Source organism: Taeniopygia guttata, chromosome 30 (genome assembly GCF_048771995.1).
Source record: "Taeniopygia guttata chromosome 30, bTaeGut7.mat, whole genome shotgun sequence".
NCBI classification, from domain to species: Eukaryota; Metazoa; Chordata; class Aves; order Passeriformes; family Estrildidae; genus Taeniopygia; species Taeniopygia guttata.
In genome coordinates this window covers 6,717,755-6,743,259 of record NC_133055.1, presented here as the reverse complement: position 1 = coordinate 6,743,259, position 25,505 = coordinate 6,717,755, and the positions used below count along the sequence as shown (strand labels likewise).

Sequence of the window (25,505 nt, the reverse complement as noted above, 5' to 3'; positions counted from 1 at the left end):
GCCAGCGCGCAGGCGTGTCGGGAGCTCCGCCGGGTCTTTAGAACTTTGGGGTTTTTGCTGTAGCAGCTGGGTGAGACTTTGCTGTGCAGCCAGCGATGGGTGTTACGCTGACTACACAGCAGAAAGAGATTTATAAACAAGTTCAAGAACCCCTGCAGAGAGCAGGTGCAAAACTTCCTGAGAGTCTGGTGAAAGAGTTTGTTAAATGGGTATCAGTAAGTTTTTCGGAGGTAACAGAGCAAGAAGTCAAAGAAAGACAGTTTTGGAAGCGTGTGGGTGCAGTGTTGAGTGAAAGGACAAAGGCAGGAGATCCCTCAGTGAAAGAAGGTTTTATGAGAATCTTTTTGTTCGTTTATGACTTTGTGAAAGAGAGTGCAGACACTCGGGACATCCGGGGAAGAGAAAAGGGTCACATCGCGTCCCCTGTAACCCCCCGCGTCCCCGGCTTAGAAAAAACTAACCGCGCAGATGTAGATTCAGTTCCTGACCCTTCTCCATCTCCTGATTCCGCTCCCGCAGCTCAAAATCCTTGCTTTGCACCCCCCACTCGCCTCGTGCAGCCAACACAAGATGGAGGCGGCATCGGGACATTCCCTTCTCCTTCCCAGAATTCCTTGCTCCCCGTGCCAGCCCAGAACACAGCCCCAGCCCTCGTGTCCCTCCCTTTGCCCATCCCCAATCCCAATCCCTCCTCCCTTGCGGCGATTCAGCCCACGGTCCAGCCCTCAGCTCCTCCCCTCGCAGCTCCGTCACCACCCCCTGCCCCTGCCCCTGCCCTGCTCCACACGGCCCTGCCAGCTGCGGCCACTCCCACACAAGCCGCCCCCCCTCTCGCTCCTGCTTCCCTCGGCAACGGCAGAGCCGGAACTGACAGCTCCGGGGCTGTCGGCTCCAGGAAACAGAAACCGGTCACAGGCACCGATCCTCCGTTCATGGCCCCAGTTGTTTATAATGCGAGAGGACAAAACCCCAGATGGGAACCCCTTTCATACGACAGTATCAGGGAACTCTGCAAAACAAAACGTGAATTTGGAGAAAGGAGTGAATTTTTTAAGAGCATTTTAAAAGCTACTCTGAGTTCCAAAACTTTTGTCCCTGCTGATTTGAAACGTCTTTTCAGCTGTTTGCTCCCTCAATCTGAATTTAGATTGTGGGAAAGAACTTGGAAAAGGCTTGCAGGAGACCTCCTTCCAGAGATTTTGCAGAGTCCAACCCATTCCACAGATATAGAGGATGAGGAAATCACCTTAGAACATCTAGTGGGTGAGGGTGATTGGAGCCAAGCTGAGAAGCAAGCAGCAGGCATTCCCAGACCAGTGTTAGACCTGTCCAGGGATGCGGCAGAGCGTGCATTTTTTAACATGCCTTCTAAAGAACCTGTCATTTCTTATATCGATTTGAAGCAGTCTGTTGCAGAGCCGTTCATGGATTTTGTGGATCGAGTGAGAGCTTCAGTCGAAAAAAGGGTGCAGAATCCAGAGCTCCAAGATCAGCTCACACTCGAAATTGCCACCACAAATGCAAATGAAGCCTGTCAGCGAGTCATCCTAGCCCTTCCAGCATCGCCTCCACCCACACTCGATCAGCTCATTGAGGAGTGCACAAGAAAAGCTACACTAATGACAGAAGACTCAGTGATAAGTCCGCGGGAAAGGGTGGTTGCTTCAGCAGCAGCAACCCCGAGAACTCCGGGGTCTGCAGGGCCTCCTCCTCAACAAGGGGGGAAAGTGGGAGCAGGGGGAATCTTTTTCCTTTATACTGGCAGAGCAAATTGTACCTTTTTCAGAGTTAGTTTACCTTGTTATATGATTTTATCTTTCTTTCAGACTAGCAGAATGTCAATTTCCACATTCCTGCTCATCGTTTGGTTCCAGACAATGGCCATCTACCCGTGCACGGTGGACGCGTGGATTGTTCCACAGCCCAAGAAAAATGTGTGGGTCACACTCGCCCAAGCCTTGAAACAAGATCACATGTGTTTGTCTACTGCCTCAGCAGAAAATCCAATGTCCACATGTTTAGTAGGGGTTCCAAGTAAGGGGGATGAGTTTCCAATCGGTCTGGTCCGCTTGCAAAAGCAGGTGAACGAAAATAAAATACCTGGAGTAGGGAAAATACCAGTGCAAAACCCCCTCATTTTGTGGCAAAAGTGGATCCTAGACTTGCCCTCTGCTGAGGGAGAGCCCCAGGAATTAGAACTCCTGGGCTCTGCAAAAGCTGAATATTGCATTCAATTTGATTTTTCCCCAACCAAAGAAGTAAAATTATATGAGCAAGTCAAACAGTACAAAGTAGAATTCAGGGCGGGTCAATGGTGCACAGCTGTCTATAAGCTGAAATCTGCATCCACCACTGATTTCCGTCCCCGCAAGCTGGACAAAGGAGTGTTTCTTATCTGTGGGGACAGAGCATACCCTGGAATCCCCTCTCGTCTTATTGGAGGTCCATGCACTTTTGGGCATCTGACCCTTGCTTCCCCCAACATGACCCAAATTCCAATCGGGCGAGCAAAAGGTGAGACAAAAATTACTAAGCGAAGTGCAAGTCAATTTGATGAACATTGTGATGCAGAAATTTACCATTGGGCAAAATCCAAAAGAGTTGCCGTCTCTGTGTTTTTACCATGGGTTGCGGCAGCAAAAGCATTGAGTGAATTAGGCAATCTGGAATGCTGGGTGACGAAGCAGGCAAATTTAACATCAACAGCCCTGAGTAACCTCCTAGAAGACGAGGAAATAACCAGAAAGGCTACCCTCCAAAATCGGGCAGCTATTGATTTCCTGCTGTTGGCACATGGTCATGGATGTAAAGAGTTTGATGGGTTGTGTTGTTTTTATCTGTCATCTAAAGGCCAGAGTGCCCACTCGTCCATTCAGGAAATGAGAAGCCTCATTGGGAGTGTGAAGCAAGAAAATGAGGATTGGTTTAAAGATCTGTTCAAAGACTGGGACCTTTCGGGGTGGGCAGTGTCTCTTTTAAAAGACATCTTTTACTTTCTAATTGCACTGTTTTTAGTTTTGTTAGCATTTGGGATTCTTAAGCGAATAATCTCCAAGGTCATCACCTCGAAGCCTAAGGCTTCCGCACCTGTTCTCATCGCTGCTGCCGTCACGGAGAGCGATTGGTGGGAAGACGACAAGCAAAAGGACACCGCAGTTTAAAAGCCGCAGTTTTACCTTCTCCCAAGGCACCGTTCATCTTATTAAGTAAAAAAGAGGGAGATGTTGCTATCACGCTAGCGTGGTATCGTGGAGGAAGGGATTTAGAAAGGCCTTGGGGAGTTGGAAGCTGAGGAAAAGATACATTTAGGTATGAGGGAAAGATACATTTATGTATGCCCCATTGTTTCGGGAAAGCTTCGCTTCAGCACCTTTCTGTAAACCCCCTTCTCCCCACCCCTGAGCAGTTCCCATTGGACCTGACCCATGGGGTGATTCTGATGAGCCCATGCTGGACACTGTCTTTATTGTTTAGACCTTATCTCTTAATTTTGCTGTATAAAACTGTATCTGGGCAGTAGCCCAGGGTCTTTTGTCCCTGCAACTGTTCAGGCAATACAATCTTTCTGGACTGCATACAACTGACCTCTCTTTGTCTCTTTATCTCGACTCCTTGCGGCAACCGAGGCGCACCGCCGCTCGGACCGTGCAAACCCAGCCGCTGCCTGGTGAGCCCAGTGCAGCGGGACCGCGGCAAACCCCGGTCCCCTGAGGGGACAGCCAGCCAGAGGGGTCCCGGGGGGCCGGGGAGGGACGGGGGAAAGCCGCAAGTGACCCCCGAAAGCCGCAGATAAACACCGCCTGATCAGATCTTGGCACTCTGGGCAGAGAAACCAGAAACCACCGGTCAGTTGGAGAAGGCTCCTGTTGGCTTTGCCCCGCTATTCCCGAGCCCAGGCCATGCTGGATGTGCTCAGAGCTGGGCCTAAAATTTCCATCAGTTCCCTGTTTTGGAGGAGAGCAGGAGAGCAGGACATGTGCCGCCTCCTCAGCAGCTGCCAGAGTGGGATGCTCACGAGCTGCTGCTGCTTCTCCCAGCACTGGTATTCCCCCGTGGCCAGAGATGAGGATCCACCTTGAGAGAGCCGCTGTGGCAGTGAGAGCTGATGGTCCCAGCTGATGTTCTGGCCCCTCCTGAAATGGAGCTCCCCACAGACCATCTGGTGCAGCAGGATGCCCAGGGACCAGATGGTAGCTGGCTTGCCATAGTACCAGCCCAAGTGGGTCCATTCCAGGGGCTTTATGACCGTGTTCCTATGGAATACAGATGGGGTTCATCAGGGGGATGCTGCTGCTGCTCCCAGAGCCTGGCCCCAGCACCCCTGGGCATGCAGGGGCTGCCCCAGTGGCACATGGGGTGACCACTGCCCTCTTGCCAGCACCTGGGACTTGTGTACAGACTTGGGGCTGGAACAGAAGCCACTGGTGCTGGAAGAGGGCAGCAGAAAGCCTGGGAAGGCACAACCATGACACACAAAAGAAAAACTCACCCAGTGGTGGAGAAAACCCCCTCTCCTCCCTGCCAGCATGGCTCCATAAATGTTAATAAGCCAAGGCAAACAAGGGGAGCAGAGCAGTCCAAGCCCTTCCTCACCTGCACACCAAACTGTCTGGGGCACGGGGCCAGACCCCCCTCTCTGCTACCCCCATGGGGGTTTTTGTCGGGCTGGCTGCCCCAGCTCCAGCCCCAGCCCAGGGCACAGTGGGTGCTGAAGGCTGTCAGCAGGGCTGGGAGCTGGACCCCCTCACACCCCACCCAAATCAACCTGGCTCCAGCATTAATCCCATCCCGGCTGCAATAGGGGAAGCCCCGGTGCTGCACCTCGGCTGGGCCATGAGATGCCCAGGAGCATCCCCTGGCAGGGCTCACCTGCAAACTGGGTGTAGGCTGTGTCTTGGAGGAAGGCGCCACAGCCAAAGCCGATCAGTTTCAGCTGACCGGAGGCCAGGTCGAGCAGGATGTTCCCTGGTTTGATGTCCCTGTGCAGGACTCCGCAGCTGGTGCAGCGCCACACGGCCTCCAGCACCTGCGGAGCAGCCCCCGCGCCTCCTCCTCGGACAGGAGCCCCGAGCGCCCCCCGAGCGCCCCGGGCCGGCCATCCCCAGGCGTTCTCTCCCGGCCCCGGGACAGCGGCGGCTCGGGGCCGGCGGCCGCGCTGCCGAGCGGCGGAGCTCGGGCCGGGGCAGCCGCAGCGGAGGCGGCAGCGGCCGCGCCGCTGTGTCCTCCGCGGGGCCCGGGAGGAGCCGGGGCCGGGGCCGGGACCGGAGCCCACGGCGGGGCCGGGGCCGGGCTCGGGCCAGGCGGAGCCAAAGGGCGGCGATGCCGCCCCAGCCCCGGGCACTGATGCCCGCCCGGCAGCGGCACCGCCAGCACGGCCAGAGCCCGGTGGAGGCAAGACCGCGGCGGGACGGGCGGGGCGGGGACAGGGCAGCCCCGCCCGGGGCCGGGGGCGGGCCAGGGGCATGGCCCGGCCGGGCAGGGGGAGAGGGAGAGCAGGAGAGGAGGGGACAGCGGGAAAGGGAGAGCGGGAGAGGGTCCAGGACAGTGGGAGAGGGAGAGGGAAATTCGCTGCTTTCGCTGCTTTCGCTGCTTTGCTGCTTTCTCTGCCGCTGCTGCTGCTGCAGCTGAAGCTCCATGTCCGTGTCCCCGTGTCCATGTCCCCGTGTCCGTGTGTCCCGTGTCCGTGTGTCCCCGTGTCTGTGTGTCCCCGTGTCTGTGTGTCCCCGTGTCCGTGTCCCCGTGTCCGTGTGTCCCCGTGTCCGTGTGTCCCCGTGTCCGTGTGTCCCCGTGTCTGTGTGTCCCCGTGTCTGTGTGTCCCCGTGTCCGTGTCCCCGTGTCCGTGTGTCCCCGTGTCCGTGTGTCCCCGTGTCCCTGTGTCCCCGTGTCCGTGTGTCCGCTGCCCGCTCGCCCCCGCGCCCAGCCCAGTGCTCCCCGGGGCAGCCCCTGTGCCTGTCCAAACACGGGAACTTTGCCCTGTTCAGCCCAGACCCAGAGTCTGGACTCCTGCACAGGGACACAGGAATCCCCTCGGGCGCTGCTGTACATTGTCCCTACTGAGGGTCAAACACTATCGGAGCACATTCCCTGAATGCTGAATTTGTACCTGACCCAAGCACTGCACTTAGTCTCAAGCACTGATTTCAAAAAAAAAAAAAAAAAAAAAAAAAATCACAGGGTAAGGCAAACCGTGTGTAGCTCATGGTATTTTAGAGTGTCTAAAACTAGCCAAGTCATGGATCTTAGAAGTGAGATCCATTTGGATTAATGGGATGGGGAAGTAGTGCAAGATGGAAAAGGGGAGCATAAAAGGAAACAGAAAAACATCTTAGATTGTTTTGTTCCATTTTCATTTCATTTCTTAAAAGCTGTTTCAGTTTTCCCAGAATCTTCTCCACAGTCCTGTTTGCTCTTTCCAAGAACCTTTGCTGGAGAACAAGGAAGCTTTGAGCAGCTTCTGCCACAAGATGTGCCACCAGCTTCTCTTGGCTCCACACCGTGTGTGCAGCTCAACTCTTGCAGCACAGCAGGAAAAATATTTGAAGAACTTTACAACTTGTTCTTTCTTTTCCTTGTGGGCTGAGCAGTTTTGCCATTTGTGAGGTTTTCATTGTTCTTGTTCTACCCTAAGAAATCATGACAGGCTGCCAGGAATTGTCAGGGAATGCAAGCCTGACTGAATGCAGAGAAAGAATCTCCAGAGCCTGCCGCCAGAAATGGAGAACTGTGTGATATTCCAACATCCCCATGGACATCTTGAAAGTGAGGTAGAACATGAACATGGGCTGACAAAGGCAGTTTGTTTCTGTGTTCAGTTCAGAAGCTTCCACATCTCATGCAATGATATAAATCAAGAGTTCAATCAGTTCATGGAAAGCAGCAGAACAAGCTGGACCCCTCAGTGGATGGCTGAAAGAATCTGAAAAGGAGAAATGCAGGGAATGACTTGGTGGACTTTGTCTGGAAGAAGGGTCACTTTTTCCTAATAATTTCTGTTAGAAATGGGAAGTTTGACTCAGCCAATATATCAAGCATTAATTCAATTAGTTATTATTATTTAGTAATTATTATTGTAATGTATGAGCAAAGACAGCATTGGGCACAGTGGTGGGGGTTTTCCCCTCCAACTGCACACCGATTGTTGGGCTTGCTGGTATTTATTGATCAGATTCATTCATAGTCATAAGCTTTTCCCAGTAGTTTCTATTTTCCATTTTTATGCAAGCTTTCGGCAGTTTCTATTTCTACCTTTGAACGTCACAATTCTATACTTTTGAAGTGATATGTGGAATAAATAAATAGACTCCGCAACTTGGGGTAGTGGGTTTGTATTGCCAGTGCCCAGCACAAGTGAGATAGCTCTCCAAAAACTTGTGCCCCGATCCTTACTCTGACCCACACTTTTCTTCACAAAGGTGTTCCATATGCAATAATTACACAACCTTCCCATGCATATTCAACCCCTGGCCCCGCCTGTCCTCGCCTCTCATGCTAAATAGGTCTAGGCCCTTCTGGGCATGGGTGGTTTGCCATGGTGATCCTGCGGGGGCCTCAGGTGGTCTCTTGAGGCTGAAGATCGTGGTCTTCTTCATGATTGAACTTTTGAACTCTGCCTCTCTGCACATGAGCTTTCAGTCCTTCGGTGCTTATCTGTGTACATCTGTCAGTCTTGATAGGCCTGGAGACAGGGAAGCTTCTTTATCTGGATTCTTTGCATCCTTAGGCATTGTTCTTTGTGTAATAAGCTTCAGAAATTTGCATTTTCTTATGCCCTTTGTACTATGGAAGAGGTTTCTTAAGTAAAAGGTTGAAATTCAACACATAACTGTAAAAGCTAAAATATAAATGCTTAATTCATTTTGCTAACTTAAGTGAACTGCAAAAATCTATTTCAGAGGAACTTCACGATTGCAAATTTTTCCAGGCAGCTGTTATACGTGGAATGAAAAGCCATGAGATAACTGTTGTCTTGTGGAGAAGTCTCCATAACATTAACAAGAGGAACTTCTCTCCCTAAGTGAACTGAACAATGACTATTCTAGAGGTGGAAAACTGACAGAAAAATTTAGGTTTTGTCTCTTTATATTGTCAGGTTATAAGGAGAGAGGAAGTGGTCTCAATGTTTTGCTCTGATTCTTATTACTCTTTCTTTTAGCTACTGTTAATAAACTTTCCTCTACACCCTTTTACAGTTTTGATCCCACTTTGCCTTTCTCCTAATCCTATCTCACAGCAGGAAATGAGTAAGTATATTCTAGTGAGTGCCCTGGTAATTAGCCAACACCGAACCCACCACGCTAATTGATGCATTGGCCGAGAAATCACAAAATGATGAACCAAAATTACTACAGAACTTCCTGAAGAACTGCCCCAGACAAGATGGAAATCAAGGCAGAGCCATGGTTTGTCAGGACTTGCTTGATCCTAATGAGCCCCGTGGTGCATTTGGAACTGAGCCCTGGAACCTCGGGGCCTGAGAGGAGATGGCACAAAACTTTCCAGGAGTCAGAGACAGAGGAAAAACCCCAAGTGTCTCAAAGAATTAATGGGATCCACTGAAGTCCATTCCCAACAGAGGCTCCTCATTGATTCCTTGGAGGAGAGAACTGGAGACCAGGATGGCACAAAAACCTCTCAGAGACTCAAAATGGCACAAAAAACTCTCAGTGTGGAAAGCAAAATCCAAAGTACCCTACTTTGAGTTGAGTATCTCAAAGTATTAATGAGCCCCACTGAGTGTCACTACAAATCTCTCAAGGGACTCATTAAAGCAGATAATTGGGGCCATGATTGCACAAACCTCACACAGAGTCTGTATCAAAAAAGAAACACCAAGTACCATAAAAGAACTGAAGTACCTTGAAGCATTAATGAGCCCCACTGAGTGTTGTTCCTTACAAAGCCTCTCCAGGGACTAATTACAGCAGATAATTGGAGGCCATGATTGCAGAAACCTTGCAGAAACTCCAAGGCAAAAGCAAAGCCCAAAGTCCTTTGAAACACCTGCAGTCCCTGGCAGCATGAAGGAACCCCCAGGGCCATTCCTGACCAAGGCTACCCAGGGACTCCTTCCAGCAGATCCTTGAGGCCACTGGGATGTGGGCTAGGGGGGGATGCTGAGGGCAGGACCAGGGGGTGACAGTGCCCAGCCTGGCTGGGGCTGTGCCAGGAGGCCCCAGGGCCTCAGGACAAGGTGTCTCCTCACAGCCCTTGGTGGCACAGACCCTGCTGTGCCCCAGGGCACCAAGACTTGGCTTCTCTTTGTCCCCACCTCTCATCAGTGCCTCCAGTTCTCTGCTCTGCCTGGGGCCTGGGGACACTTTCTCAGTCGTGTCCCTCAGTGGGACCCATTAAAAGTCCAAGAAACTTTGGAGTTGGATTCTGACTTGGAGTTCTGGAGAGGTTTCTGCAGCTCCCTCTCAGGGCCTGATGTTCAGGGCCTGAGCACAAAGCCCCAGAGGGTCATTAAAGTCCTTGTGCTGTGTCTGTGCTGCTGAGCTGGGCTGGGCTCCTGGCACAGAGGGTGATCCTGATAACCAAGCAGAGCTTCAAAAGCACATTTCTCTTGCTGAGCAGCTCTTCTCCCAGCCCAGCAGGGCTGGGGCACTGCCTGCAGCCAGCCCGGGCACAGCACAGAGGCACAGAGAGCTTCAATCAGTCAGGGCTGGGAAGGGGCTGAGAAGTGCCTGGGGCAGAATCACTGCCAGCCCTTGGCACAGGAACCTCTGGCTGCAGGACAATGCAGCTGCAGCTCCTGGAGAGATCTCCTAAAGCTGGAACATCCCAATGCCCACAGACCCTGTGAGTGCATTCTCTGCTCATCTCCTGTGCAGAGCAGCCAGGGGTGCCCAGGGCTGTCCTGCAGAGCAGGGTCCTGCAGCCCAGGGCGCTGTGCTGGGCCAGGACTCTGCTGCCTGCCAGGGACAGCTCTCAGCCGGCCCTGGAGCTGCTCCCAGCGCTGGCCAGGAGCTGTGGGGGGAAGGAGCCACCCTGAGCAGGGCAGGTGCTGCTGCTGAGAGGGGCTGGGTGGGGCAGGGCTGCTCCCAGCTCCAGACCAGCCTGGGCACAGCTCCGGAGGACACTTCCCAAAGAAGGTAAGCCTGGGATTGCTGTAAAGGTCAGGAGATTTCCTGAGAGTGTTTTCAATTTCCTGGTTGGAGCTGGGTGGAAATGTTGGGGTGATGACAAAATGATTTTTGCTTTTCATATATTTGTCATATATTCACAGTTCTGTAAATTACTATGATGTAGTTATAAAACTATAATCCTTACCTAATTCTATTAAACTTTTAATTAACTACTTTAAACTACCATTATATAGTTAAAATAATTATAATCCTTAATTAACTCTAGTACATTTCCTAACCTTTTTCTTAGATTTTAGAACAATAAGCTACTGTCTAAATACATCCCTGAAATTCTGTATAGTCTTATTATCAGGAAGAGGACCTACAAGAACAACATTTTGGTTTTTGAATGTGAGCAGTGATAAGAAAAAGCTGGGCAAAGAAATCCTTGGACCTACTCCAATGGGTTGAGCCAGGGGTGTGTAACTGGAGCAACTGAATGTCCTATAGGACGTTCCTGTTAAATATCCTAATTAATCAACCTTAATGAATTGCTGAAATCAGGGTTTGATTGTTCCTCATCCCCACTGGGACACCTGGAAGCTTCAAATAAAGGTCTGGTTTTTCCTTTATTGTTTTAACACTGTTGCAAGGAGGGTTTTTTTCTTTTTTGATTTTAAAGAACAGGGGGATGAGAGAAGCAGAACAGGAATTGTAATCCCAGAGTCACAGAACATTCTGATCAGAAAGAGACACACAGGATCATCAAAGGAATGTTTGAACATTTACAGAGACTCCAGAACTGTGACTTTGGGTGGTCAGTCTCTCTGCTGGGAGCCTCCCAAAGGGCCTTCAGCCACTCCTCAGCCCTGGACAGCAGCAGCATCACCTCTGCAGGGCCCAGCAGGGCTCTCCTGAGCTGCCCTTGCCCAGCTGCACACAGAGCCTGCCCCAGCCAGGGCCCTGCACACAGGCAGGTTTCTGTAGGGCCGGGCCGAGGGCACACAGGGTGGGATGGGCTCTGTGAGCGCTGGCAGGGACAAGGCACCTCTCAGGAGGGGATGTCCAGGCCCAGGGAGATGCTCAGGGAAGCAGAGGGGGCTGAACAGAGCAGTGCTGGGGGAACAAGCCCATCCAGCCCCTCACCTGCCCTCAGCCACAGGGAATCCTTTGCCTCTCACATCTCTCAGTGGCAAACTCGGAGTGCAGCAGGAATGCTGGGGATTTCTGACCTCAGAGAGCCAGGAATGGTGTGTGGGTAGGAAAACAATTCCTAAAACAACTCCTGCCATCTATTTCCCTTAGAAGTGGTAGTGCAGATGGTACCAAGCCTTCCTGCAATAGGAATTATTCCCCTGACAAATCCTGAATATCCAGCCTTGTCCCTCTGACACATGGCCACAAACCCAGGGCAGCAGGGCAGGGATGGCTCCTCGAGAGCCCCCACGCACAGGCCTGGCTGCTCCTGGCACACTCAGCCAGCACAACTGGAGCTCAGGCAGGGACCTGGGTGAAAGTTTTCCCAGAGCAGGAACAAGGGTGGGTGAGTCCCAGCAGGACAGGCTGCAGGGAATGGCCCAGGTTTGGCTCCAAGCAGCCTCTCCTGTCTTGTCACTGCCCTTTCTCCATGAACAGGTGCCCATGTGCAGCCACAGCAAATGTCCAACAGCAGCTCCATCAGCCACTTCCTCCTGCTGGCACTGGCAGACACGCGGCAGCTGCAGCTCCTGCACTTCTGCCTCTTCCTGGGCATCTCCCTGGCTGCCCTCCTGGGCAACGGCCTCATCATCAGCGCCGTAGCCTGCGGCCACCACCTGCACACGCCCATGTTCTTCTTCCTGCTCAACCTGGCCCTCAGCGACCTGGGCTCCATCTGCACCACTGTCCCCAAAGCCATGCACAATTCCCTCTGGGACACCAGGAACATCTCCTACACAGGATGTGCTGCACAGATCTTTTTCTTTATGTTCTTCATGTCAGCAGAGCTTTCCATCCTGACTATCATGTGCTATGACCGTTACGTGTCCATCTGCAAACCCCTGCACTACGGGACCCTCCTGGGCAGCAGAGCTTGTGCCCACATGGCAGCAGCTGCCTGGGCCAGTGCCTTTCTCAATGCTCTGCTGCAAACAGCCAATACATTTTCCCTGCCCCTGTGCCATGGCAATGCCCTGGGCCAGTTCTTCTGTGAAATCCCACAGATCCTGAAGCTCTCCTGCTCCAAATCCCACCTCAGGGAACTTGAGCTCAGTGCTCTTAGTGTGTGTTTCGGACTTGGTTGTTTTGTGTTCATGGTTTTCTCCTATGTGCAGATCTTCAGGGCTGTGCTGAGGATCCCCTCTGAGCAGGGACGGCACAAAGCCTTTTCCACCTGCCTCCCTCACCTGGCCGTGGTCTCTCTGTTCCTCACAACTGTAGTATTTGCTCACCTGAAGCCCCCCTCGATGTCCTCCCCATCCCTGGATCTGGCCCTGTCAGTTCTGTACTCGGTGGTGCCTCCAGCCCTGAACCCCCTCATCTACAGCCTGAGGAACCAGGAGCTCAAGGCTGCAGTGTGGACACTGATGACTGGATGCTTTCAGGGACAATGAACTGCTGGCCAATTTCTGCAAATCACTTGTAATAAAAGTTGTCTTTTGTACTTCTTGTTGGTTTAATTATGGGGATTTTTTTCCTTTGTTGTTCTTTTTTCATGTTTTCCACAATAAATGTCATTTTTGGTGCCATTTCTCATTTTGTTTGTGTCCACCTTCCCTATTGCAACAGACTGTGTCAATGAGGGGCTGCGCTCTCGGTTGCTTTAAAGGAACTAAAGAATCTCCCAGCACAGTTTTCTGCAGAGATGCCCTTTTGTTGCCTTCTCTGGAGCTGCAGCAGCAATGTCTGTGTGCAGACCTGGGGGCAGATCAGGGCTGGCATAGCAGCTCTGCTCCTGCTGGCCACACCATTCCTGATCCAGGCCAGGAGCCATTGGCCTTCTTGGCCACCTGGGCACACGGCTGGCTCATGTCCAGCCTGCTGTCCATCAGTCCCTGCAGGTCCCTTTCTGCCTGGCTGCTGTCCAGCCCCTCTGTCCCCAGCCTGTAGCACTGCAGGGGTTGTTGTGGCAAAAGTGCAGGACCCGGCACTTGGACTTGTTAAACCTCACCTTGTTGGGTTTGGGCCCTGGATCCAGCCTGTCCAGGGCCCTGTGCAGAGCCCTCCTACCCTCCAGCAGATCCACACCCACATCCAGCTTGGTGTCATCTGCAAAGATACCCTTGTTCCCAGGGGCTCCTCACTGTTACAAAGTCCCTTTGGTTACACCAGGCCCTGCACTGTCACACTGGTCTCCTTGGTTCCATGGGGCCCCAAAATGTGACAATGGACTCCTTGGTTCCATGGGGCTTCACAGTGTCACAATGTTCTCGTTGGTGCCGCAGTTTCACAGAGGCCCCTTGGTTCCATGGGGCCACAGGGTGTCACAAAGGCCCCATGGTCACATGAGGTCCCACACTGTCACAATGCTCTCTGTGGTTCCACAAGTCCCCTCAGTGTCACAATGGACTCCTTGTTTCCATGAGGCCACACAGTGTCACAAGGGCCTTCCAGATTCCTGGAGGCCCCAGAGTGTCACAGTGGCCCCTTGGTTACACAAGGTCCTGCAGTGTCACAATGTCCCCTTGGTTCCATGAGGCCCCACAGTGTCAGAACGGCCCCTTGGTTCCACTGGGCCATGGACTCTCCCAATGCTCTCCTTGGTTTCGCAGTGTCACAATGGTGAAACCCCTCGGTTACACGAGGCCCCGCAGTGTCACCATGGCCTCTGTGGTTCCACCAGGACCCAGTGTCACAGGGACTCCCTGGTTCCATTGGGCCCCAGAGCACCACAATGGAGCCCTGGTTCTATGGGGCTGTACAGTGTCACCATGGTCCTCTTAGTTCCACCAGGCCCTGCAGGGTCACAATGGCCCCAGAGTGTCCCAATCATCACAGAATGACAGAATCAAATAGGCTGGAAAAGACCTTTGGGGTCACCAGATCCAACCAATGCCCTAATATCGCCTTGTCAGCCAGACCATGCCACTGAGTGCCACTGGAGAGGGACAGTGACTCTGCCACCTCCCCCCTGGCCTGCCCATTCCAGTGCCCACTCACCCTTTCTGTGAAGAACTTCTTCCTCTTGTCCAGCCTAAACCTCCCCTGGTGCAGCTGAAGGCTGTGTCTTCTTGTCCTGCCCTCCAGCAGACCCACACTCACACCCAGCTTGGTGTTACCTGCAAATTTGGGGATGGTGGGCTCGATCCCCTCCCCCAGATCATCGGTGAAGATGTTAAACAGGACTGGGCCCAACACAAATCCCTGGGGACAGCACCAGGGACTGGACACCAGCTGGGTGCAGCACCATCCCCACCCCTCTCTGGGCCCAGCCTCCAGCCAGCTCTTCCATCTCCCAGCCAGGAGGGAACCTGCCCAAGCTGTGGGCTGCAGCTTTTCCAGGGAATGCTGTCAGAGACAGTGTCCAAGGCTTTGCTGAAGTCCAGATGGACACATCCACAGCCTTTCCCACATCCACAGGTGGGTCACCTGGTTACAAAAGGAGATCAGGGTGCTCAGGCAGGACCTGCCCCTCTTAAATCCACGCTGGCTGGCTCTGACCCCTCGGCCATCCTGTGGGTGCCCTGGGGTGGCACTCAAGGTGATCTGTTCCATAACCTTGCCGGGCACCGAGGTCAGGCTGACAGGCCTGGAGCTCCCCAGATCCTCCTTCCAGCCCTTCCTGGGGATGGGCTCACACTGGCACCTCCAGTGCTCTGGGACCTCCCTGGTGAGCCAGGACTGATGGTAAATGATGGGGAGCAGCTTGGGGAGCTCATCCACCAGCTCCCTCATCCCCCTAGGATGGATCCCATCCCATCCCATACACCTGTGAGCATCTGAGTGGCTCAGCAGGTCACCAGCTGCTTCCTCCTGGATTACAGGGGGCTGTTCTACTCCCTGAGCCCATCTGGCAGCTCAGGAGAACTCTTGTCCTGAGGACAACCTCTCCATATATTGAAAATTAAAAGAATCAAGATATTAAGTAGCCGGGCTTTTTCCTTATCTTTTGTTAGTATATTTTCCACTGCATCCAATTAAGAGCAGAGGTTCTCCGTATACCACATTTTGCTGATAATTTATTACTAGACATATTTTTTATTATTTTTCACAGAAGTGTCCAGGTTAAGCTCTAATTGAGATTTCACCTCTTTTCTTTTTTTTCTGCATGACCTAACAACTTCCTTAAACACTTGCTAAGTTGCCTGACCTTCTTTCCAAAGTTAATGCACCCTCTTGTTTCCCTTGAATTCCCACAAAAGCTCCATGGGCAGCCAGGACAGTCATTTCCCTCACCAGCTCATCTTTTCCCACACTGGCACAGGCTGCTCCTTCCCCCTTAAGACTATTTTCTTGAAATGTGTCCATCCTTCCTGGACCCCGTTGTTTTTAAGGGCTGTTTCCCATTAAAAAAAAAATCAGTACCTGATTTGGTACTCCCCAAATCTGCATCCTAAATAGGCCAAAGTCTGCCCTTCCTAATTCCAGTGTGGAAGTTTTGTTGCTGCCCCTCCTTCTTTCACAGATCATTGAAAACTTGATTATTTCATGGTCCCTGTGCCCCAGGCAGCCTCCGACCCCCACATCTGCCACCAGCCCTTCTCTGTTTGTGAACAGCAGGAGACAGAGCTTTCCTTGGGAGTGGACTGTTACCAAAAATTCGGTAAAACAGAAAACTCCTTAACACCAGTGCAGCATTAAGAAGCAGCATTCTTTATTCAGCTGGATGCACGGGGGACAGCTCCTCCCAAAGCCGAGCATGCTGAGTGCAGGAAAGTTTCTGTTCATATTCTGTATTTTGCACACATATTCATTGATTGTCCTGGACTAAACATACATCTGATAATCATTTCCCCAAAATCATTAACATATTTCCCCTCCCCTTTACCCATGTGTTCTTCTGTCCTGGGGGTCTCTCTGGTGGTCCCTGGTGGTCGTGGACCCCAATGTTCCCGTGGGCCTGGCTGAGCTGGCAGGACACTGAGGCTGGTGAACTTCCAGTTCCCCTTCTCCCACAATGGGCATTGTGTGGTTTCCATGGGCCTGGGGTTTTGGAGAACAAGCTCCAGGTGTCAGCTCACCTGGTGTAGGCAATTTATCACCTGGTGACATGAGGTCACAGAGTGATCCATGACATTACATGAGTAATCTATGGCAGAATGGTCCATGACATCATAGAGTGGTTTATGTGAGGTCATCAAGGAGTTATGACATCATAGGTCACCTCTGTGACATCACAGATCAAGCTTTGACATCACAGGATGGGAATCTGAAATCACAGAGCAGACTGTGACATCACAGAGTTAGCTGTGACATCAGAGACTAGCTGTGTGACATTCCAGAATGGGCTGTGACATCACAGAGGGGCTGTGTGACATCAGAGAGGGGCTGTGTGACATCCCAGGGGGGCTCTGTGAGGTCACTGGGTTGGTCACTCCGCCCCAGCTCCCCCTCACAGTTTCTCCCAACAAGTCCAATGCTGTTCATGCCCAGCAGGGTCCCTGTCCCCTGGCATCTCCCTGAACCTCCACCAAAGGATGTTCCACAGGATCCACCGCAGAGCCTGACATGGGGACAAGGGGCCAGGGCTGTGTGACCAGGACATCAAGGACGTGGATTATCCAGGTCCCTGTGGCCTGGTTTGGGTTCCCCAGGGCAGGAAAGATGTCTGGCAGCTGGAGCAGGGTTAGGGAAGGGCCTCCAAGGTGGGGCTGGAGCCCTTGGGCTGTGAGCAGAGGCTGAGGGAGCTGGGCTTGTCCAGCCTGGAGCAGGGAAGGCTGAGGGGCTCCTCATCCCAGCCTGGCAGTGCCAGCGAGGAGGGGATGGAGAACACAGAGCCAGGCTCTTCACCAGGGGGCCTGGTGGGAGACAGAAGCCAATGGGTGGAAGGCGAAAGAGGGGAGATCAGCCAGGCCAGGAGGAGATTAAATGAGTCAGGCTTGTTTCAGCATTTCCTCAACTCCAAAAGCAGCCTGACCTCCCTTCTCCATCCCCCACTGACAGCTTTGCAAATCTGGAATTGTTTGATCTGTTTTTCCCCCACTCCAGGACGAGCATCCTGATACAAAAACTTAATTGTGTTTATATCTATCAAACAGAACCACGTCTGTCTAAAATCAGTTTTAGTATGGAAATCACCTGTGAATGCTGGACTCATCAGACATTGCTAGGATGTTGCACATAGCTCAAGGATGAGTGAGATTGTTATTAAAATGTGTCCTGTTCAATTATGGTCTGTTGGCCATGAAGAGAAACTTTCTGTGCCTCTGACTCTCACCAGTTCCTGACCCCCAAAGGACACAAACCTGATGAGTTGTGGTTCCCACTCCAGTGGTGGCACTGGGACCTCCCTCCATCCCCAGAGCAGAGCTCCCTTGTCCCAGAAAGTCCCTGGCAATGCAGGGATGAAGGAAACAGGACAGGCTGTGGGGATCAGGGCCAGGGCACAGCCAGGGATTTGGGGTGGTTGTGAGCCCAGGGCAGGACCCGGCCCTTGGCCTTGGTGAACCTCATCCCATTGTCCTGGGCCCATGGCTCCAGCCTGTCCAGATCCCTCTGCAGAGCTTCCTGCCCTCCAGCACAGCCACACTCCCACCCAGCCTGGGCTCACCTGGAACTGACTGAGGGTGCCCTCGATGGCCTCGTCCAGATCAGCAATAAAGAGATTTCACTGACCTGGCCCCAGTGCTGAGCCCTGGGGACACCCCTGGGTGTGGCTCCATTCCTCAGCTGCTCTGAGTGCCAGGGGTTGGGTGAGGGAAATGGTGGGGAGGGGAGAGGGACAAAGTGTTTTGATTGTCACCCAGGACGGGTCTTGATCTTCAACTCTGTTCAGACTGCATTAGAAGGTGCTGGGGGTCAATATCAACTGGACATTGCTGATATCAATCCATAAATAGGAAAAACGGGAAAAGAAAACAGGACAAAATACTTATCTCTGCATTGCTTTCAATACAGTATATTCACTTTGAATATACGTCTGAAATCTATCTAATTAACCATGGAAGTATTGAAAACTTCAATTATTCACATGGACTTTTCTTGTTTGGGCATTTTAAGCAAATGTTTATGAGCCTTTTTCACTTAATTAATGAAGTGAAGAGCTTGAGAAAGAAGAGGCCACTGGAGTAGGAAAATTCACCAGCAACCCCCAAGTGGCTGAGGATCCATCCCCATCGGACCAGCAATGAGCAGAAATGGGCACAGCTTTGTGGCTGCCCCAGCTCTGGGATGGGCCCTGGGCCTGGAGCAGGAGCAGCTCTGGAGGGCCCCAAGGCCGGGGCTCTTGTGCTGGCCTGGGCAGATGGGATGGCAGGAGGGGCTGCAGAGCTCTCAGCACCTCAGCCAGAGGGGAGCAGGGCAGCCAGGGAGCTCCTTTGGCCTTGGCCCAGCCCCTTCCCCCATGGCTGGGGCTGAGTCCTGGCTGAGCTGCAGCTGCTGCTGTGCCCTTGGCAGGGGCTGAGGCCGTGGGGCAGTGCCCAGAGCAGCCTGGCCTGAGCAGAGCTGTGGGGCCAGAGCCGGCTGGGCTGTGCTGGGGAGAGGCCCTTGGTGCTGCCCAGAGCTCAGGGCAGCTGGCAGAGCTTGCAGGGAGCTTCGGCATCTTGCAGCAACGGAGGGGAGCCATGAGAGCACCAGCACACACAGACACACACACACACACACACACACACACACACACACACACACACACACGGAGCAGCTCAGCAGTGAAGACACGGGAGGGTCCAAGCACGGAGTTCTAACAATGGTTTATTAGGCCTCCAACACTGAAGGAGTCCAGGGGCCAAAGACAGGGAACAAAGGAGGGTCCAGGGTACAAATACAGGAAAAGAGGGTGCGGAGAATGGCATCAGGGATGCAATGGTCTGAGGGCCCAGGGGCGGTACACAGGGAAGGGACCAATAGGGAATGCCAGGGTGGATAGGCGGGCACATAAACCAATGGGAAAACAGGGAAGGGAGAATTCACTAGAACTTGGACAGATAAGGGTAAAAGGGTAGGGAAGGCCAAGGGGGAAATGGGAGCACACAACTGGGAAAAGTTAACACAGTGCTGCAGAGCACCATGGTGGGAGCTTCTTTCCCCACCCTGAGCTGTGAGGAATGTCCAGAGCCTGAAGTGCATCTCGCCAGGGGATTACCACTGTTCTTTCCCCAGTAAGCTCACAGACCTCCACAAACACACACTGGAGATGTCTGGGGCCATTCATCATTTCTCTGCTCACCAGCACTGAGGCAATGGACTCTGGCACTGCTCTGAGCTCAGGCCCGTGGCAACCACCCCTGGCCATGGGGCTCCATGGAGCTGCTCTCAGGAAACCCCCCAAGAGTTGGGGAGTGCCCCAAAACTGCCTCAGGAATGTGAGATACCCCAGCATCTCTTCATGAATGTAGACTATTCAAAAACTCACCCAGTAATGGGCTCCCCCTATCTTAATCATCCCCAAACTTTGGCTGTCTCATTCCAGAGCCCAGATCACCTCCCTAATCCCTATCCCAACTCATCCCACCCATCCTGGATATCAAGACCCATTCCCAAACTGTACTTCCCCCATTTCACACCTCCCAATTCCCACCCCACCCCACCCAATGCCCATCCTGACCTGCATACCACTTTGCCCAATCCCCTTCCAACCCAATTTCACCCTGAGAGGCGGTGGCATTGAGTAATTTTGGGGTGGGATTGAGTAGTTTTCAGTGGCATTGAGTGGTTTTGAGGTGACAGATCAATCCTTCTCATCATTTGGAGCACCAAGAAATAAAGACAACTAAACCAAACATCCCCCAACCCCCCCATATACTCCCAGATATCTCCTGGAATCCAAGATTCCATAAAACACAAGTAAAATGTGAGGCTTTAGATGCTTTTGATTAATTTGTTGATTTTAACCCCAATTTTCTGTGTTTTGAAGGGAGGATGATAAAAGATAATAAGAGGCAAAATAAAAGGAACAGCAGCCACTTCCCTCTGTGTATCACAGGGCATGTGGGTCACCAGGGCTCTGACCAGGGTGGGTCCTCTGATGGGGATGGAGCTGGAGCAGTGCACGAAGCTCTTCCTGCAGGCGAGGTTCTCGCAGGGCTTCCCTTACCGGTGCCTCCGCTGGTGCCGGGTAAAGAATGAGCGCTCTGAGAAGCTCTTCCCACACCGGGGACACTCGTAGGGCCTCTCCCCGGTGTGGATGCGCCGGTGGGTGACGAGGGTGGAGTTGTGCTTGAAGCCCATCCCGCAGTCGGGGCAGCGGAAGGGCCTCTCCTGTCTGTGAATCCGCTGATGTACAAGGAGATGGGAGCTGGTGTGAAACCTCTTCCCACACTCAGGACACTCGTAGGGCCTCTCCCCAGTGTGGAACCTCTGGTGGACAATCAGGTCAGACCTGTGGCTGAAGCTGTTCCCACACTCCCCACACTCGTAAGGCCGTTCCCCAGTGTGGATCCTCTGGTGGCAGATCAGGTTGAAACTCTTCCTGAAGCTCTTCCCACACTCCGAGCACTCGTAGGGCCTCTCCCTGTCACGAGGCTCCTCACGGACCACCAGCTCTGATCCCTGGCTGAAGCTCTGCCCACCTCCCCAGCACAGGGTGGGTCTTTCCTCCTCAGGTCCTGGTGATCTGCGTTTGCAGCCCCTCCTCCTGTGGGATCTCTGGGGCTTTTCCTCCCCCTTTGATTCCTCAGCCATGAAGCCACTCAAAACAGCCTCTTCCACGATGTTCTGCTGCAGGGATTTGTCCTCCCTGTTCTCCATCCTCAGCTCCTGCTCTGGGGGAGGAAGGACAATAAGAGGATGGGATTTGCCTCCGTGCCACAGGGAAGGGCAAGGAGATCCCCCCAGTGCGTCCCCGGCAGGAGGGCACCGGCAGCGGGGCTGTCCTGCAGCCAGGGGCTGTGCTGGGCTGGGAGATGGAGCAGGAGAGAGGGGGAAAGGGGCACTGACTTCCTCCTCACCTGCCTCGGTGTCCCAGGGCATCTTCCTCACAGCCTCCTCCTCCATCCAGCCAAAGTTTGGGAGTGGGAAATCCTGGTGTGGGGAAAAACAAGGTGTGAACATCTTGGGTTGGAGATTCCCCCTGCCCAAATCCATTTCCAGAAGTCTCCAGGTGTCCATAAAAACTTCCAAAAATCACGAGTTAATAAAAAAAAAGCCACCAGGAGTGTCCCATTTCCAGTCCCATCCCTCTGGGGTTCTGGTGTCTCCCGTCTCAGGGCTGCTGGGGATCCTCGAGGGTCCTGGGGATCCCCCTTCTCCAGGGTCCTGCTTAGGGATGCTGGGGGGATTTTGCAGTACAAGGGTCCCCCTCTCCAGCCTCCCCCCGGTCCAGGCACTTGGGGCTCCCCCCTGTCCCCACCACCCTGTCCTGGTTTAGGGCAAATCTGGGAGAAACCCCCCAAAGGGGGTTTTCTAGAAAGCAGATTCAAGTGGCCTCTCCCCCAACCAGTTCAGGAAAAGATTTCCTTGGAGAAAAGTAGAAAAAAACTGTTTATTTAACAGGCAAAGCATTCACCAGCACAAAACATGAACAATATTAAAGAATAAAACCTGTTGTTGCTCCAAAAGAGATGACAAACTCAGAAAGTCCCTCCATGGGCTGCAGCTCGGCTCACTCAGGCTCTGATCAGTCCCTCCATGGCCCAGGCCCAGCCCGGTGGGCCACAGGTGTGAGCTGCTGGTGCTCTTCTGGTGTTCAGTCCAGAGCAGGTTTAAACAGCTCCAAAGAAAAAGAAAAACCACAGCCCAGGGAACTTCTCTGCCTCAGCGAGCTAAAAACTAACTAAAAGCAAAGGAGAGCTCTGTCCTGCTGTCTGTTGGCAGACAACTGATACCTCAGGTTTAACTTTTTCTGTTCTGTTTCAGTGTGCAGCTTCTAGCTTTAGATTAAGTGTTCCTGGGATCTTTTCACAGGGTGGTGAAGACAAAACAATCCTGTTCTAGCTGGAGAGTCAAGAACAATCTCTTCAAACTTCAGGCCCAAAGCACAAACAACAGGAAAAGCATAGGGCAGGCAAGCAAGGAGAATGAAACTTCATAATTTGAAGCTATTAACTGGGCAATTAAATCCTGTATGCAAATGGACTAACAGTTATAAAAATGTGAGAACTCATGGCCAAGCCCTCTTTTGCTTCCATCTTGGACCCATCGGCCAGAGCCCCGACCCTGGCTCCGGTACTGCCGGGGTGTGGCCTTTGAAGGCACTTCAATAAATATCCTCTTTATTCCTCTTGGCTCCGTCTGGCCTCTGTCCCAGCTCCTTAAGGCATCTCAGCAGCCCAGGAGCCGGAATGTGGAGGGGTGAGTGCAGCTCCTGAAAACAAACTGCGCGCTTCTTCCTCCCCCTCTTCGCTCTCAGAACCAGCCCTGAAGGTGCAGAACTCATTTCGGGGCCAAACGGACCAATGGGGGTACGAGCATCGTGAGGTCACCCCAGGACAGGCCCTGCCAGGCTCAGGGGTCCCGTCCCCGCCTCATCTCTGGCTGCCGGGGGTCCCCCAGCTCCGGTATCGCCCCTTCCCCTCTGCCGCCCCGGGGGTCCCACGTTCCGCAGCCCCGGCTCTCACGGGGATCCCCAAAACCAATGTCCCGCCCTGTCAGCACCGGGCCAGCCCCGCGTGGTCCCCCGGGACCCTCCGAGGGGAGATCACAGCTCCTCTCCCCCCGAAAAAGCTCCTCTTGGGGAGCCCGGAGGGATCCGGGGCTCGGCATCTGCCGGCTCCGAGCGCTCTCCAGAAAAATCCTCCCGGAGACCCCTCGATAGAGCCGGGGCGAGCTCGGCCTCCCCCTGCCCTGCGGCTCGGGGCTGGGGCGATGCTGGCGGGGCAGGGGGTGCTGCAGCAGGATCCTACAGTGACATTTCACTGCCAGCCTTCATAACTTCATCCCTGTGTTGTTGCTGCTCGTGGATTGGGAATGAAATCAGGGCAGGGCCTTTGGTGGGAGCTGCCCTGGCTCAAGGGAAACACTGAGAGAGAAACAGAGCAGGCAAAGAGAGGCAGGAGAGAAAGGAGGACACAAACACAATCAGCTGAGAAGGTGGCACTGTGAAAACAGAACTGCAATGGACTAAAAATTAATGCGACAGAAAGAAATAATTTTGTAATTTCCTATCAAAACACATTTTCCTCCGTTTCTCACCAACCTTGTCCTGGTGTCATTCAGCAGGGCTGTCAGAAAGTTCATCATTCTGAGTGGATGTTCCAGGCTGCAGCCACAAGGAAACAGGGAATGGGGATTTTCCTGCTCCTGGGGAGTGAAACACGGATGAAAAATTAAACCCTACAATTTTAATAAATATTTGTAGAGAATGGGTATGCTTATTTATAACGCTGTGGACGCATGTCCATTAAAGGGCAATAAGTCCTGACATACGTCCACAGCGCTATAAATAAACATACCCATTCCCTACAAATCTTTATTAAAATTGTAGGGTTTGATTTTCATCCACGTTTCATCATGGCGAGCCAGGCAGGAGATTTTCTGTCCTCGCAGGGGCAGGGGGTAGAACAGACCTCCTTGGCGCACCCGAGGAATTTCCCTGGAGGGGCTCCGCTCTGCCTCGCTTGCCACCTGCGGAGACAGCCAAGGAGCGCTGGTGTGCGATAAAGGGCCGGACTGAGAGGGCCCTGGGGTGCCAGAGCAGCACTGCTGGGCAGTCCCTCAGAGCCGGCAGGGCCCGGCCTCGCTCCTGGGCCTGAGTGCCCGCGGGGAAGGGAAACAAGCGGAGAAACGGGGCTGAGGACGTTCACTGTGTTTACAGGCGGTGATTTGTGTGCATTTGAACAGTGGCTAGACGAACTGGGCGGTTTCCTCTGCCCCAGTGGTTCGGACTTGGATTCCTGGAATTTTACTGTGTGCTGTTATGCTGTGTTGTGTTGAGAAAGGGGGACACTTTAAGAGATACCACCAGTGAGTTTCCCAGTGAGTTTGTGTGATTCTTCCCCCACATTATAGGATTTTAATTCTCAAGATTATATAGTTGCATTTATAGAGATTTTAAGATTTTTTTTTTGCAACAAATGTAGCATTTTATGCAGAAGAGCTACAGTATAATGATTTATGTTTAACTGTAGTAAAACAAATCAAAGGAATTCCAAGAATTCCTCCCTCACAACAACTTAAGCCCTGACTCTCCTTGAATTTGAGATAAGGACAGGGTTCTGTGTTTGTGAGCATATCAAAGTTTTTGCTATAACAAGCACAGCCTTTCGCAGGGCAACGAAATAAGTGTCAGTAGAAACAATGCTTTAGTTAGATTGTGCGAGAAGAGAACTAGAAAAGACTGAGATTTTGTAAAAGAGGGGTTAAATAAAGGAAAAATGCCAAAGTGATAAACGGAATAGCCTGCAGGCGATTCCCCGGAGTTTTTAGTGCATTAAGAGGCTGGCACCTGGTATGAGTACTATTACAATGCAGAGTTTGTGAGAAAGGCTAGTATTGCTGTTCCATGCCCCAAGTGTAAATTGAAGGCTCCTAATCAAGCCAATTCAGAACCTGAGATCTTAAAGCTTATGTGTAAATGATCGCATCTCATACCTGCGACCTGGAAAGTCTGTGTGTGAGAAAAACTGAAAAAAGACCATGAGGCTTGGGTACAAACAAAATAGTATAAGCAATAAAAACTAACCAAAGCAAAGAGATTCCCAGAAAGCCTCCAATAAGAGCAGCTCAAAAAACTAAAGGATTTATAACACCTTATTGCAACCAATGCTGTTTTAAGACAGGAAAGCAAATAAGGTGAGGTCTTGTATGCTAATATGTTTTTTCACCTCCAAGAATCACCCAAAATGTCAGAGTAAAAAAAAAACAGAGCAAAGAGAAAGCAAATCAAATGTGTTGCTCAGCATGCCGTGAAAAACGCCAATCACTTGGCTGTTAAATTTTTAATAATAATAACATGGTTATTGAAATAGTAATACAATTAGAGTAATAAAAAATTAGAGTTAGGACAATTACAAGACAATAAAAACCAAAGACTTAAGGATGTCCAGATGCTCTTGGGCACTTAAGCCACAACAAGCATACCTTGTGAACAAAAAAATCACCCTTAAAACTACACTATTGCATATTCATATATCCTTCATGGTTATGCATACATTCTATTTAAAACAAGAAACTCTGTCTGTTATATGCCAACTGTTTCCTTTAATCCCCATGGCAAGGTCTGAAGAAATTAGCTTCTTCTGACAAGAAAGCCATAAATTCCTCTTCTCTGGAAGATTTAGGTGTTCTGTGATGGTTACGTCAAAGCGAGTCTATCATTCCTTAAAATAAAAAACAAAACACATAAGGAGTTTCTATTTTAACTACTAAAGCTTCATTTTAACTACAAAACTACATTTACCATGCTATTAAAATGTTAATACAGCACTACGA

The 25,505-nt window shown here is 52.0% G+C and overlaps 2 pseudogenes; both read left to right on the top strand.

Annotated features, from left to right (window-relative positions):
• Window positions 1-25,505, top strand: part of LOC140680996 (uncharacterized) — a 608,239-nt pseudogene that overhangs the window by 52,031 nt on the left and 530,703 nt on the right.
• LOC140680971 (olfactory receptor 14I1-like) lies at window positions 11,704-12,687 on the top strand (annotated as a pseudogene).